The sequence below is a fragment of the Taudactylus pleione genome, unplaced genomic scaffold (assembly GCF_031769625.1).
Source record: "Taudactylus pleione unplaced genomic scaffold, aTauple2 ptg000258l, whole genome shotgun sequence".
Taxonomy (NCBI): Eukaryota; Metazoa; Chordata; class Amphibia; order Anura; family Myobatrachidae; genus Taudactylus; species Taudactylus pleione.
In genome coordinates this window covers 5620258-5636867 of record NW_028284660.1, presented here as the reverse complement: position 1 = coordinate 5636867, position 16610 = coordinate 5620258, and the positions used below count along the sequence as shown (strand labels likewise).

Below are 16610 nucleotides of genomic sequence, written 5' to 3'. Positions count from 1 at the left end.
AAATCCTTCTGATTACTTCAACCAAGCCGTAATTGTGTTATATAATGTATACATATTTTTTATGTTATTTACATGCCATTGACTATATGCTTTATATCTGTACCCAGCTCTATTCCCAAATATATATATATATATATATATATATAAATATATATATATATATATATATATATATATATGTGTAGGACAGTTTTTTCATAAAAAAGATTCAGATGTATCCTCTTTCTCAACTCTGCACACTGGTGAGGAATAATCAGCATACCATAACTCACACTTCTAAATGTGGTGCACTATGTCAGTGTTTATCACCAGGAAATACTTGCCACAAGTGATCCGTGTATGGAATAATCCCAAATGTAAGTAAGACGTACCGCACTCACTATAAGTGCAGTATGCTTTTAACACGTAATGGTTTCTTTAAACTTGTATACAACATCCAGGAATGAAGGGCATACCCTATTCACGATCAATGTAGCTACTTTGAAGCGTATCAAGGTGTCTTTGTATACTCCTAGGTGGTCACCATTAAAGGTTCTTCCCTCAGTGTAGAGTTAGAGAAAAATAGACCTGAGTAGATAGTCACACCAAAAAACTTTATTCAAAAAGATTCCGAACAAAATGGGATATCCACAGAAATAAAATAAGATCACTAGGATCTATTGTGAATAACAATGTCCAATAAAAACATAAACAAATTAATAAAACAGAATAATTCCTTTCATGCAAATAAAATTTAAAAAAAGTCCAAATGACCTACAATCCATAAGACGTAACAAAAGGCTGTTCACACTCTTAGCTGGTCAACGCATTTCAGCCCTTATTGGGCCTTTATCAAGACATGCCTAGAGTGTGAGGAAGCCTCATATTTAAGGAGAGAACAGCCAATCATCTTTGAAAGGAAGTGACCTCAGCAGCTTTATAAAATCAAATTTCAAAATATTGAAACTTTTCACTTGACACTGCTAAATGTGTAGAATAATCAAAAAAGTGCATACAATGCTTAAAAGTTTACAATAATTCTGACAGTGTTCATACAATCAAACTTTCAAATAATAGCGGTTGCCACATTGTCATGGTGACCCCGCCTAACAGGAAGTGAACTAAGTGGAGTAAACATTGAGAAACAAAAGGTCAAAATTAATTCAGAGCCATTTAGGACTCTTTCCTAAAGGATATCTCCTCTCCCTGTGGAAACAGTTAAAAACATTAACAAAAAGTGATGCAAATGCTTCTCCGCCAAGATTATGTGATGGGTCATGTTGCGGGGCATACTACCCGGAAGTGGTAATTGCCCCGACACCTACACCTGTGTAGCGCAGGGTGGACCACACAGAATGCTGGAAATAGCGGCAAACACTACTGAGTGCGCCCTGCCAACCATTGTTCCACATGCGTGTAGCCACCGGAGGAAAGAAATTACCTCACTTCCTGTATATAAACAGGAAATGAGGCAGGGTGGGAGCTAAACATACCATGTAACCGGAAGTGATGAAAATGGTGGCTATATTAACCGGACCATCCTCTTAAAATACATTATCAATGGGTGTAACCTCACTTCCTGTATAGAAATGGAATATGAGGGGCAGCCATATTGCTCTTGAATCAATCCAATCTCATTGCAATAGAAAAAACATTGGCGGCCATTTTTAAAGAGGAAAAAAAAATTCTCAATGTTTCCTCTCATTATATACACATCAAAGTGTCATACAAACATTCACATGTCGATAATAATTAACCATCAAAACACTAAAAAACAATATTTCTACTGTACTTTTAAAGTGATATAAACTCATATTTAGGAATTGACAAAGAATATACAGTAGTAATGGCATCTTCCAATTATTGTATAGATCCAAAATTGTAGTGGGAATCTTTTCCTTGGAAATGTCCAATAAGATTAGCATTTGAAGTGTGGTGAGTTGTGATATTGATTTCTGAGTGTGTTGTCATTGTGCTCTTGTTTGTCTTGGTTCTTATATTTATTTAGCAAAAACTTTTTCTGTCCTTGTCTAATATCTGTCTGTTATGTTGTCTTGTGTTATTTGTGAGTGTGAGCTGTGTAAGTGGTGTGTACTAGTAAGTGTTAGCACTTTTTTTTTTTATAAGTGTTCAGTGTTTGTTTGTCTTAGGGCCCATTTCAGACACATTCACTAGGCTGCTTTCGCATGCAGATGGCCGATTTTTGAAATCTGTGTATGCAAGCCAGTCATTGCGATCATGAAGCGATCAACAAGAGCACACTGAATGCCTGCCAGTTTAACTGACAGAATGTGCTGTCTTTGGGTGGTGACAGGGGAAGGTCCTGGAAAACAGGGGAGTGGTGGTGCGAATGCAGGCGTGTCTGAGCATTAATACAACATTCCTACGGCATGCATAATTAAGACAGAGCGCCATTGTACACGTCACCTGGCTGTTTAAATCCCTGCAGCACTCGCAGTGCTTGCGGTAGGCTACCACAAGCACTGTGTATGCAGCCGATGGTTCTCGATGTTACCGATTGTTATATACACTTCCTGGAGATGACATGTGCTGCGAAGGGAAAGTGGGCATCATTAGACTGGCTTGCGATCGCACTGCTGCCGCACTCTAAGACGTTTTGGGCGTCCTCATGCCTTGCCGTGCGATCGCATCCATTGCATATATTAGCAACTGAGCGGCAGCGTGCGAATTCAGCCTAGCGAGAACTGTAAAAAACACTTCTCGGATGTGAAGAGGGTTCTCAAAGCAAAACTGGCCGAGTAGCTACATGAAGCCCAGAAAACAGGGGATTGTCCAGCAGTTTAGCCTAAAATGCTGCACCACCTAATCTGTGAAGGTGACCAGGCTCATCCACAAACTATCTATAGGTTCATCTGGCATATACCTAATAGTGCACTGTATTTGGTGATGCTCCTGTACCCTCTTGTGCTGCTCCTCAATAGTGAGGAGGACAGACATGTATATCTCATAGCAGTTCCGAAAAATTGCCATTGTTACACCCACAGGTGAAGTGGAGGTAGACATGGTTTATATAGGGTTTTTGATAGTCTAAATGGCCATTTTGTGTTTTAATAAGCCTCAGATACAGATTCACAATAAACTCAACCATTGAACTCGCCGTCCTGGAATCAGTCTATTTTTATGCGAGTTTGTTTCTGCTAGTTCTGTGCGAGTTTACGACTTGCAACAAGGGCTTAAAATGGGCCGGAATGAGGCAGAACTGCGTTCCGTAACTTCTATTTGGAGATGGAACCAGTTCCGCCTCTTCCGACCCACCTAACCCCGGTGCCGCAGGAGGCTCTATTTGCCGGGCACTCACTGAGCTTTTGTTACCAGCAGGCTCCCGGCTCCTTTCCCTCAATGCCAGCGTCAGCCAGAGGCTAAAGCTCACCCCTAACCTCCGGCTTCCGGCTCCCACAGTGCACTATGGGAAAGACGTCATGATGTCTCTCCCATAGTTCAGAGCAGCAGTCCGACGGACCAGACAGCAGTTGACGCGGGAGTTGGGCTTAAGGTAAGTATTAAGTTGTTGTTTTTTTGTGTAAGCTAGAGGCTTCACTATAAGGGGCATTACTACTGGGAACAACACTCAGGGGGCACTACTATTGGGGGCATTGCTCAGGGGACATAACTCGGGGCATTGTTATTGGGGGGCATTACTCAGGGGGCACTACTACTGGGGGCATTACTCATGGGACATTACTACTGGGGGCATTACTCTGGGCATTACTACTGGGGGCATTATTCAGGGGATATTGCTACTGTGGGTACTACCACCACTGTGTGCTCTGTGTAAGGGGCACTACCACCGTGGGCACTGCAGGGTCACTACCACTACTGGGGACATTGCATAAGAGGCACCACTGCTGAGGGTACTGCATACTACTACTGGGGGCACTATTACAGGGGGATTACTAATTGGCAGGGCCGTAACTAGGGCAGTGTGACCAGTGCCATAGCACAGGGCACGCAGGGCAGGGGGCGCTGTTTGGGCCTGTCAGTTTTCTTGTTTATTGTCATTCTCATTTGTAGCTTCCTCTTCTTTTATCCCCAGCATCTCCTGGCCTTCCCTATCTCCCCTTCCCCATGAGGCCATGGCCATTATGTCCCTATTTAAAAAATAGGAGGGAGGGGGGCGCCAATGCTCTCTCTGGTACAGGGCACCAAAAAGTCTAGTTACTGCTCTGCTAATGGGGGCATTGCATAGGGGGCACTGAATAACGGGCACTACTCTTAGGGGCACTGCATAATGGGCACTGCATAATGGGCACTACCACTAGTCAAATTTTGTCATCTTATTCCCCAGGTATTTATTAACTGATATGCTTGGGTGTGGTTCAGTCTCTTTAAGCAAGTGCCTGAACACATGGAAGTAGCATTATTATTGCACTGAGGGGGTCATTCAGACCCGCTCGCGAGCAAAGATCGCTCGCAAGCGGGTCGGTGTTGTGCGAATGTGCATACGCACGACGGAGGGAGCTCCGTCGTGCGCATGCGCGAGACCCGGTGAGCGATGAGAAATACGTCGCTCGGGGTCTCGCACCAAAGGGGGCGTGCTGTCGATGGTGAACGCCTACCGTCTGAGTCCGGCCCCACTAACATCAGTAATGATGTCAGTGGGAGTGATTTTGGCTCTGATAGAGCCAAAATCACTCCTGGGCTTGTGGCAGCGAGACCCTACCGCAGGGTCTCGTCGCAAGCCCGATGGTCGCGATGGTCTTTGACCATCGCGACCTTCATCATGGACGCTCGCATAAGCTGTGGGTGGTAACCCACAGCTATGCGAGCGTCCAAAAGGCCGCTCCACATTTCATTAGGACGGCCCATGGATGGGATGAAGAACCACCCCCCCCCAGCAGTAGGCCTAGCGCTCAAGAATTCTTCTGAGGAATACTGGATAGGGGAGAAGTCACCCTACCTTTTCAAATTTGATGCAGGACTACCTCTAATCATGTGGATATTGAGGATGAAGGTTTTGCTGGTAGAGATTGCAGGTGCTGGGATCTAGTTGAGAGAAGCGAGCTAGCCGATGCTGGTCTGCTTGTTTTTATTTTTTTAGCACCAGTTTCTGATGTTATCAAAAACGTGTCATGAGCTTGCCTGCAAATGACGTAACAGGGTGGAGGTTTCTAGATGATTAACGTCCATACCTCTACTTACTGTGGTTCCACAAAGGCTAGAGATGGCTTGACAAATGTTGTCAGGATTTGGGTAAAAATAATTAATCACATAAGAGGTGAATTTGTTGGTCCTATGCCAAGGCATGACAATGGCCTTCTTATCGTAGCCAAGAGCTTCTACCACTGGTGTCTGACTTACACAAACAACATCCTCATCCTCAACATCCTCATCGGATGTTGGCTTTAGCTACACAAATATCCCCCTCATCCTCTTGCACTTCCTCTGTGGCATCACCCAATTTTTATGTCATCAGTTAAACTTCAGATGCTCATCTCCACATTTGCAGAAATGGTGGATTGCGGGTTCTCTGCGAGTAAAATATCAAAAAGGTCAGGCTCAAACATAGTACTCGTGGACACACTTAGACTCTCCTCAGGGATTTGTGATGTTTCTGATCCTGAATGCACAGTTTGGTCTACTGCCTTGGTGGCTTTAAATTCTTGCACCTCTTATAGAATCTGAATGAAAAGATCTTTCATTGTCATGAGAGGCAGAAGATGCCTCATTGACAGTTGCAGAACCAGCACTCAGAAATAAAGTCCAAGGCCTGAGTTTTTCCTTGCCACTGCATCTGGTGAATGACATGTTGGCAATTTTATGTTTTACTGCAGCAAACTTTCCCAGCAAACTTTACCTTTATTAGGTGTTTTTTTTCTTTACCACTGTTACGGTAGTTGTACAACTGGAAACAAAGAGTCAAATGATGGAATATGCCCTAGTTCAACCACGGAGGCAATTGGCCCAAGATACAACAAAAGAGTAGAGGTGCAGCTCAGAGCCAAAGTACAGTATGTCTTAGACAGTCGAGCTATGGCCTTGAGAGCAGAGATGCGGCTAATAAACCAAGATGTGCTTTTGAGAGCTAGGACGTGGCTTATGAGCCAAGTTGTAGCTTCAGGAGCCAAAATGTGGCTTTGAGAGCCAATATTCTATGGTGTAGCTTTGAGAGCTGAGCTGTGACTTTGAGAGACAAGATGTGACTGAGTCGGGAAAGTACTGGCAGTGGTGCGGCCTTGCAGACTGTGATGCGGCTTAGACAACAGAGGTGTCGCTGGTGAGCCGGGAAAGTACTGGCTGTGGTGCGGCCTTGCAGACTGTGATGAGGCTTAGACAGCCGATGTGTGGCTGGTGAGCTGGGAAAGTACTAGCTGTGGTGCGGCCTTGCAATTCATGGTGTGGCTCTGACAGCCGAGGTGTGGCTGTTGAGCCAAGAAAGTACTGGCTGTGATGCAGCCTTGCAGACTGTGATGCAGCTTAGACAGCTGAGGTGTGGCTGGTGAGCTGGGAAAGTACTGGCTGTGGTGCGGCCTTGCAGACCATGATGCGGCTGGTGAGCCGGGAAAGTACTGACTGTGGTGTGGTCTTGCAGACCGTGATGTGGCTTAGACACCTGAGGTGAGGCTGGTGAGCCAGGAAAGTACTTTATTTGATTTTAAGAGTGTTGGGCAACAAAAGGGCCACTATCTGGAATGGTCCAATATATCCAGGACCGAGTCTGTGAGACGGAGCTTGATGTTCCTTGTGGATAACCAGACCAGATCCCCTACTTTGAACTTACATGGTTTCTGACATTTAGATGCCAGTGTTTTGAAATGTAATGAAGCTTTGAGCAGACTCTGGTGCACCTTGTTCCAAACAGAGCAAAGTCAAAAAAGCAAAGAAGAAGAAGATGATGACTTTCTGGCATTAGGTTCAAATGAGTTAGCTCTGGAATGTAGTCCAGTGAGACAAAAAAGGATAGACTGAGAAAGAAGAGTGACATGAGTAATTGAATGCAAATTCGGCCATCGGTAGGTAATTTACCCAGTCGTTGTGGCATTTGGAGATAAAACATCGGAGATATTGCTCCAATGACTGATTAACCTGTTCTGTCTGTCCATTGGATTGTGGATGATAACCCGAGGACAAACTAAGAGTGATACCTAAGGATGAACAGAAGAGTTTCCAGAAACGAGCAATGAATTGTGTCTCACAGTCCGAAACAATGTCCAAAGGTAAGAAATGTATGCTAAATATGGTGGAAAGTTCTTTAGCAGTGGAGAGTTTGGTTAAAGGAATGAAGTGCACCATTTTACTAAACTGGTCCACTATAGTCCAAATGATGGTACAACTAGAGGAAGAAGGAAGATCCACCACAAAATCCATGGCAATATGGGTCCAGGGTTTAGAAGGCACTGATCGAGGCAATATAAAACCAGTAGGGGCAACCTGAGGAGTCTTCTTTCTGGCGCAGATATCACAGGCCAAAACGAACTCACACACATCTTGGGATAAGGTTGGCCACCAAACTGAAAAGGAAAGAAGCTCAACAGTTTTGTACCTGCTGTTTTGCTGGAATGAAAGTCTACCAAAACTGCTTCTCTGAGCCTTTCAGGAACAAACGGTAGTCCAGTAGGTTTTACAGATGGGGCTTCAGATTGGAAAGAGATGAGGATATCAGCCAAACTGTGGGTAAGAGCCATATGAATCTGAGAGCTAGGAATTATACTATCATCAATGACAGTGGACTGCTAAATAGGGAGGAAGCTCTGAGAGCGAACATCGGCTTTGGTGTTTTTGGACCCAAGCTGGAAAGAAATTACAGTATGTAATTAAAACATGTAAAAAATAATGCCCGCCGAGTTTGTCTGGAATTCAAACTCTTGGCTGTCAATGTAGAACAAATTTTTGTGGTCGGTCAGGACAGTGACCTGATGAGCCCCCTCTAGCCAGTATCTCCAATCCACAAATAACCACTTAATAGCAAGTAACTCACGATTGCCCACATTGTAGTTTCTTTTGGCTGCAACAAATTTCATGGAGAATAAAGCACAAGGAAGCAATTTGTTGTCCTGGGGATCTTTCTGAGATAATATGACTCCCAACCTCAGAGGCTTCCACCTCCACATCAAATGGGAACTCAAGATTTGGGTGATGGAGGACAGGAGCATGGGTGAAAGCGGTCATAAGGTTGTTAAAAGCCTGTGAATGATAATAGCTGGGTCAGCTGTGGACCAATTAGCTGTGTCAGTAATTATCTTGGTCTGTTCCACTATTGGTGCCACGATGATGGAAAAGGACTTCATAAATCTCCGGTAATAGTTTGTGAATCCGAGGAAGCGTTAGATTGCTTTTAGCATAGTGTGCTTAACCCATTCCAAGACCACTTTTACTTTGTTAGGATCCATAGAAAACCCAAGAGAGGAGCTGATATAGCCGAAGAAGGAGATCTCCCCTACCTCAAACACGTATTTCTCAAGTTTTAGCATATAGGTGATTTTTCTGTGGTACCGATCTGACATGATGACGATGTTGATCCATGTACTGGGAATAGATCAAGATATCATCAAGGTAAACTACAGAAACACACCTAGAAACTCATGGAGAACATCATTAATGAGGTTCTGGAAGACAGCAGGGGTGTTGGAAAGTCCGAAGGGCATGACCAAATGTTCAAAATGTCCTGAATGGGTATTGAATGCTGTCTTCCATTCATCACCCTTTCTGATTCTAATCAGATTGTATGCTCTTCAAAGGTCAATTTGGAGAAAATGGTGGCTTCACATAACTGATCGAAGAGGACCGAGATCAAAGGTAAAGGATAGGAATTTTTTTACCATTACCTTGTTGAGACCCCATTAATCAATACAGGGCCTAAGTGAAACACCCTTTTTCTTTTTTTCTTTTTTAAAACAAAATATTTTATTGGAAGACAATATAAGTTTGCATAAAGAAAAACAAACAAGCAAAACATTGTCTTGAATATATGATGAATTAAAACACATTCAAACTGTATACTTTTACAGAAATAAGTAAATAATATCAATATAAACAACTCAGTAGTTAATAAATTAGCCAAGATCAACACAATTAATAATGATAATTTACTAAGTATTATTATCCATAACATCCCAATAATTTTGTATTTTATAACAAAAAAGAGAAAAAGAAAGAAAAAAGAGAAAGAAGGAACAAAACAAAAATGGGAGGGGGGATTCAGTGGGAGGGGAAGGAAGCAGGAGCAGGGCAGGTCTGAGTGCGAAACCATGGTAACCAAATCAGATGATATTTCGCTACTGAATTATTTTGTAGGCTGGAAATATATTCCATTGATGCAATATAGTTAATTTTAGCTATAAGAGCATCTTTTGAGGGTGGGCGGTGGTCTTTCCAGTGTTTGGCTATAAGGGTTTTAGCGGCATTACATATATGTGTAATCAGTTTATCCTGGGTTTTGGAGTGGTGCATTCAATAATGCTGATATTGAATCTAATGTAAATCCCATACAAAGAGCCTGATTAATCAATTGGCGAAGATGGGACCAAAAACGGCGGATAGAGTCACAAGACCACCAAATGTGGAAAAATGACCCATCTTGACCACAAAGTCTCCAACACATTTTGGATGTAGCAGGAAATATGGAATGGAGTTTAGTAGGTACTAAGTACCAGCGGGTATATACTTTATAGCAAGTTTCGCGTATTGAAACACTGATAGAAGCTTTGGCGGTACATAATCTAATTTATTTCCACTGATCATCATCTATATTCATAGCTTCCCACAGATTCCCACAGTAATTTGTGCGTTTCACATGGAGGATGATCGGGGGCCAAAATTTAATTGTAAATTATTGAGATATTCCCTCTCCTCCCAATTGAATATAAACACAGACGTTCAAATGAGGTAGGTTTGCGCAGCGAAGGAGATTTAGATTGGGAGCAGATAAAACGAATAATTTCAAAATATTGGAAGAAGCAAAAGGAAGGGAGGTTTAAGCGATCTTGGAAGTCCTGGAATGAGGAAGGAGCAAAAATCGTATTTGTTATGAATAAATCTGTCTACACCTCGAGCCTGCCATGGAGCTGCCATTTTTTCATCACATCCTGAGGGGAATTGAGGATGATCCTATATTGGGGTGAGTGGGGACGGATAGGGAGAAAGGTCATAAGTGGTGCATACTTTGTCCCATAGCTGGAGAGATAATTTGATAGTAGTGATTGAGTACACTGACACCAGCCAACAATTTTTAGGAAGCCAAACCAAAGTATTAAGCGTACCACATTGAGTCAAGGAATTCTCAATATCAACCCACTTTTTAACTCCTGGGACGGAATGCCATGACAGGATGTGATTAAGATGACATGCCTCATAGTAAGACTGTAGAATAGGGAGTCCCAAGACCCCCGTGATTGTACTTTTGCTAAGAATTGATCTCCTGATACGGGGTCTGCTACCAGCCCATACAAATCTGTTACAGTGTTTTTGTAAAGAGATGAGGTTTGTGCGGGGTACCGAAATTGGAAGAGTCTGGAAAAGATATAATAAACGGGGGAGAAGGTTCATTTTGAGAGTGTTGATTCTACCAAACCACGAGATATACATCCGATCCCAGTTCTGAAGTTCCTGTGTCAAAGTATTAATCAGAGGGACAAAATTAGACTTATACAGAGAAGTGTCGTTTTTAGTGATGGATATCCCAAAATATTTTATAGCGGATGGCCTCCAAAAACAAGGAAACAAAGAGGTTAACATGGCCTGCATTTGAGGAGAGACATACAATGCAAAAGCTTCCGATTTAGAATGATTAATTTTGTACCCCGAAAAGGTACCGTAAATGGAGAGCTCCTTTTGAAGGTTAGGAAGGGATATTAACGGATTGGAAAGAGTCAGGAGAACATCATCCGCGAAAAGGGATATTTTGTAATCGTTTTGACCAACTGTGATGCCCTGAATATCAGTATTAGCTCGAATATGGGCTGCTAGTGGTTCGATGCATAGGGCAAATATAAGGGGTGATAATGGGCTGCCTTGTCGTGTGCCGTTGTTAAGGGTGAATCGGGGGGGAACAGATCCCATTTGTCAAAACCATAGAAGAGGGACAGGAATAGAGGGCTTTAATATCCATGGCCCCTGAATCCAAATGAGGAGAGAGTAAAGAATAAGAAGGGCCATGAAATGCGATCAAACGCCTTCTCAGCGTCGAGTGCTAGGACTATAGAAGGTGTTTTGGAAGCATTAATATGATGGATCAAATTGATAGTGCATCTAGTATTATCTGAGGCCTGATGTCCCGGCATAAAGCCTACTTGATCAGAGTCGATTAAAGACGTTAACACTGAATTTAGGGCCTGATTCAGAGCTGCTCGTAAGCGTCCGCTCGTTCGCTCTGAGCAATGTTCGCACAACTCTGCATGTGTATGTTTCGCAATGCGCATGCGCAAACCAGTCATTGCGGTCGGAAATCGTGCACTTGCAAAACAGCGAGGGGCTGCTAATTTGATTGACAGAATGTACCGTTTGTGGGTGGTAACAGGGGAAGGTGCTTGAAAACAGGGGAGTGGAGATCTGAACGCAGGCTTGCCTAACGGTCAAAAGGGCGTTTAATGGGAGTGCATAATTAGTAAAGGAGCATCATCTACCATGTCACTTGGTTGTCTTTTAGCCTGAACTGCTCGCAGTGATAGCTGTAGGAAAAACCTACCACAAGCACTGCGAGCAGTTCAGATGCCTTTCGATGTACCCAATTAATCTAATAAATACCGGCAAAGGGGTGTCTTTACAAAATAGCGAGCGCATTTTTAGTTCGCTCGCTCAGACAAAGAGGTGTCAACAAACCGCAAAGAGCGAGCGCTCAATTTAAATAGCCGGCCCCTTTTTTGGAACGATCGTCCGCAAATAGCGTCCGGCTCTGAATCAGGCCCTTAATCTACTAGCAATTACCTTGGCAAATAATTTAAGATCAGTGTTTATTAAAGAGATGGGCCTATAATTGGTACAAATCGAAGGGTCTTTACCGGGCTTGGGGATAACTATAATACGAGAAGATAAGGATCAATATGGAACAGGGTTCCATTCATGACTCCATTAAATAGTTTAACCATATATGGTAACAGCTGAGGGGCAAATGTTTTGTAGTAGGCCATTGAATATCCATCTGGGCCTGGGGCCTTAGATGGTTTCTGGGTTTTTAGTGCCACTTCAATTTCCTCAATTGAGATATCATTAGATAGGAGCTGATGAGCAGATGTATCAATTTTGGGGATGGCACAGGAGTCTAAATACATTTGGGACTCAGTGGTATGAGAGGATGGGTCAACAGGTGGTTTTAAATTATATAGAGCTCGATAGCAATCCAAGAAAACCTTGTTGATACATTTAGGGTCATAGGTCAAACAACCAAGCGGGTCTTTTTTATTGCGGAGTTTACTAGCCAATAAGGTATGAGCCTTGTTGCTTTTGTCATAGAAATTTTGTTTAGCCCAGTGCAGAGATCGTTCAACCTCTTCAGCTTATAGAGATTGCATTTCAGCTCTTGCTTTAGAAAGTTGGGTGAGAGTGGTCTTGGAATGAGTGCGCTTGTGTTCTTTGTCAAGATCTGCAATGGAGTTAGTCAGGTGAGCTATCTGTTGTTCCTGTTCTCTTTTTCTATGAGAGGCATATTTAATAATCGATCCCCGTATGACTGCTTTATGGCCCTCCCAGATCGTCGACATAGTACACTCTCCCAGTATATTAAGAACGAAGTAATCCTTAATTTAGATTTTATCAATTCTTGAAACTGGGGGATTTTTAGTAAAGTCTCGTTGAGTCTACATGGTGACCTACCATTCTTAGATTCTAAGAGGTCAAATGTTACTGACAACACTGAGTGGTCTGACCAAGTGTTAGGAATTATCTTGGAGTGAATTGCAGACTGTGAGAGTGAGGCACAACAAAGAAATAAATCAATATGGGAGTATACATCATGGGGTATGGAATAAAAGGTGTAATCTCGGGTGGTGGGGTTAAGAAAATGCCATACATCAAGAAGCCCATTTTCAGCTATATTTTTTTGTAATGCTAAGGATGGGGTTGATATGTCTCTACGAGGGGGGAGCCTGATTTGTCCATGTGAGGAGCGAGAGTCATGTTAAAATCTCCCCCTACCAGTGTTTTACCTTTACGATAAATACTGAGATCATGAAAAAATTTACGAAAGAATCTGGTTTGGCCAGTGTTAGGGGCATATATGTTAGCTAATGTAATCTCCTCATGTCCAAGCTTACCTTGTATCATAATATATCTGCCCTCACAGTCACATCTGGAATCTAGAAATTGAAAAGGGAGGGACTTTCTGAGCAAGATTGCCACGCCATTACGTTTGGAGGCATGGTTGGAATACCATACCATTGAGAAAGTTTTGGAGGATAATGACGGGTGTGAGTTATTTTTCAAGTGGGTCTCTTGTAAGAAAATAATATCTCCTTTCAATTTACGAAAGGTCTTGTGAAGGTGTGAGCGCTTTTGGGGTGTATTAAGACCTTTTGTGTTAATGGATAAACTTATTAAAGACATCGCGACAAGGTTTCAAATAACAACTTAAATAATTGCCAAATAAAAAACTAAACTCCCGGTTCCACTGAAAGGGGAAGAGGAAAAAAAAAAAGGCTAAATAAGTGGCCGAAGATATCCTACAAATCTGGATAGTTGGCCACAAAAGTAGAGCTCCATAGTAATGGGAGCTCACAGGTGGGATTGAATAATATAATGAATTATAGGCCCACTAAGAAGCCCAATTAGTATATTTAATTATAATCCCTAGATTGGAGGACGGAGTGACAGGTGGAATTACCACCACTCCCCCCTAGGAGCTACATATAATAATTATTGATTAATAGTGAACAGCAGATAACATTATGAACAAGATAACGAGAAAAAAAAGAAAAGAAAAGATTATAGGTCCTATGATAGGGCCATAATAGACACTATAATCGTGAGACATTGTATTAATGGGCAAAGAGGCGACACTAGTAACCTTAGTATCATTATCTATAGTGTACATGTACAGATGCTAGCGTGACATTTACAGATAATATTATGAATATGTTCCAGTACACAATAAATCAAGATAAAAAAAATCAATACTATTAGGACTAGAATAAACTCTCGAAGAGAATATCTTTACCTGTATGTTAGGCGGGGGCACAGCAATAAAAGATAACGATATACCTAACATTTTGTAAACTTCTAGTTATCAGTAAAGTCATTGAATCAATTAGAAAATAGCTTGTAAGAAACAGAATATTAATTTCAGAGTTATAAAGGGTGACAAAAGACACTCAATCTCAGATCGGAAGTAGGTCAAGTATACGATGATGCTAAAGAACGACCAAGAACTGGATCAGGAGTAGGTGTCAGGTTCAGCTTTCTTAGCAGTTTATTCCCCTCATACTGCGAAAAGAATGAAGGCGGCCTTCAATGTTCACTGAGAGTCGAAAGGGGAATCCCCATATATATTTATAGCCGTGATCCCGGAGTGTAACTGTGACTGCTCAGAGGTCGCAGCGTTTAGCTAATGTAGCCGGAGCCAAGTCTTGCAATATTTGTATATGGGATCCATTGAAAAAAAAGGAGGTAGTGTTTCTGCTGGCCATGGTGAAGTTGTTCTTGATCTGGAATGACAGCAATTTAAGAATAACATCCCTAGGAGGGTCAGAATCTTTGGATTTGGGTCGCAATGCCCGATGAGCTCGCTCTATCTGTATGGACTCAGCAGTGAGTGAAGGAGCTATTGAAATAAATATTCTCTTGAGATAGGATTCCAAGTCGGAAGCTGTAATGACCTTCGGGATAGTACGGATTTGGAGGTTGTTCCATCCCTCGCGATTTTCGAGATCCTCCATCTTATCTCGGAGAAACTCCAGTTTGCTATGTAGGCAATCCATGTTGTTGCCTGTTTTTTCTTGGAAATTCCTATGGGTGTCTGCTTGTGATTCCAACAAGGAGGTATGAGAATCCAGATGGGCGATGTCAGATTTCAATTCACCAATAGCCATTTCAAGAGCAGTCGTGAATGAGGTTTTAAGGTCCAATATCATGGATTGAAGGGATTGTATGTCCTCTTGTGTCGAGGGGGCTGACATGGAATCCATCATTGGTTGAGATATAGAGGTAACAGGTGAAGTAACTTAGGTCTGTGACCCACGGCAGGAGAAATGTGGTGAGATGTCTTGTGAGGCGGTTATTCTTATTCTATTTCCTGATCTGCTCATAGTATCGTGTTAAACAAGGATAATATAGCAATATGTGGATACATAGAGAAAAGTAATGAGTATGCTAATAGCTCAGGATTGGGGGGAGCAGAGGATCACATATTACACCAGGAACAGCATGAATCTATATTTAGAACGTCCACAGTTTCAACGGCCCTTATGACATCTGGGGTCAGATATAGGTCAAGAACACCAGTGTCCTATGTTCCATGGTTAAATAAGTGAAATAGCAGAATACGGAATCTTCTCAGTGATTTCTGATAAGAAATAATTATTCCAACAATCAGTGTTCAACAGTGCAACAGCAGTAGCGAAGATATTAAACCCAACAGGGAGCTTCCCACTTCAGAGGTAGGCAGGATGACGTCTGTGAGAGTATTCTGCATCACATTAGTGGCCACTATTCAACTGTAAAGATCCAAAATAGTTGCACGGGGCGGAATTGACCCAGTGTATGTTGATTTAGCAAAAACCACTCCAGTAATCAAAAATACAGCAGCAATAGAAAAAATACAATACACGACAGATGAGTGCAGTCCTCAGGGAAAAGATTCAAAATGGTGCTTGCAATAGTGTTTCACAGTAGTGGCCCCTGCACATGTACGGGGAGCAAGGGCAAAACAGAGATCCTGGTCTAGCTGACAGATCTCACCCTTCAGCTCCTATTAGGAGTGAGACCCCGGGAGAATTGTGGGAAGTTTTAATAATTATATATGAGGTGGCAGGGTGCCCTTTAGTGGATTGGGCTGCCCACAGTATCCCCGCTAATAAGGATCACAAGGTGTGAGGAGAAGCAGGCAAGATCCGCATGTCATGTGGGCGGCCAAGTCACAGCAGCCACCGGTGAGCTGCACAGCAAATCCAGAGGGCAGATCATCAGGAAGGACACAGGAGGACTCACCCATCAACAACAGGAGCCTGTGGTTCCAGACAGCGGGAGCCACCGAGATCATCCAGAATGGCAAGCCTTGCGGTCCTCACACGTGACTGGAGGATAGCGGCAGGGCCGGCTCTGCAGCTGAGGCCGTGGCTCCACACCGCGCGGCAGGCCTCACGAGTGGGAGTGGGTCGGAGGGGCCACTGAAGAGGGGCCTGAGGACAGGTGAGGACAGGTGAGGTACAGGCACCGCACCAGGTAAGGGAGTGCTGCAGCTCGGGAGTCAGTTCCGCCGGGCACAGGGTTCACTTGTGTGACCAGGCAAAAACCCGAGGGAGCGAATTATTCACTCCTCGGCTCCGCAACCTCGGCCACCGTTGGTGCAGGAGGTACATTAGAGGCTGGGACAGGTGTCAATTGTCCCCAAAAGCTTTGGGCTTCTATATATTGGCCATCAGGCGGGAGCTGCAGGGAAACACGACTGATCCTGATGGATGCCAAGCCACACCCCAGTTTTAGTCAAATCACCCTTTTTCTCAACAAAAAAGAAGCCTTCCCCAACT

General features: G+C 43.1%; 1 protein-coding gene across 1 annotated transcript in view; it reads right to left on the bottom strand.

Annotated features, from left to right (window-relative positions):
• The window catches only part of LOC148514828 (ovostatin-like), a 306413-nt gene that overhangs the window by 180572 nt on the left and 109231 nt on the right, over positions 1-16610 (bottom strand). The window lies entirely within an intron of this gene.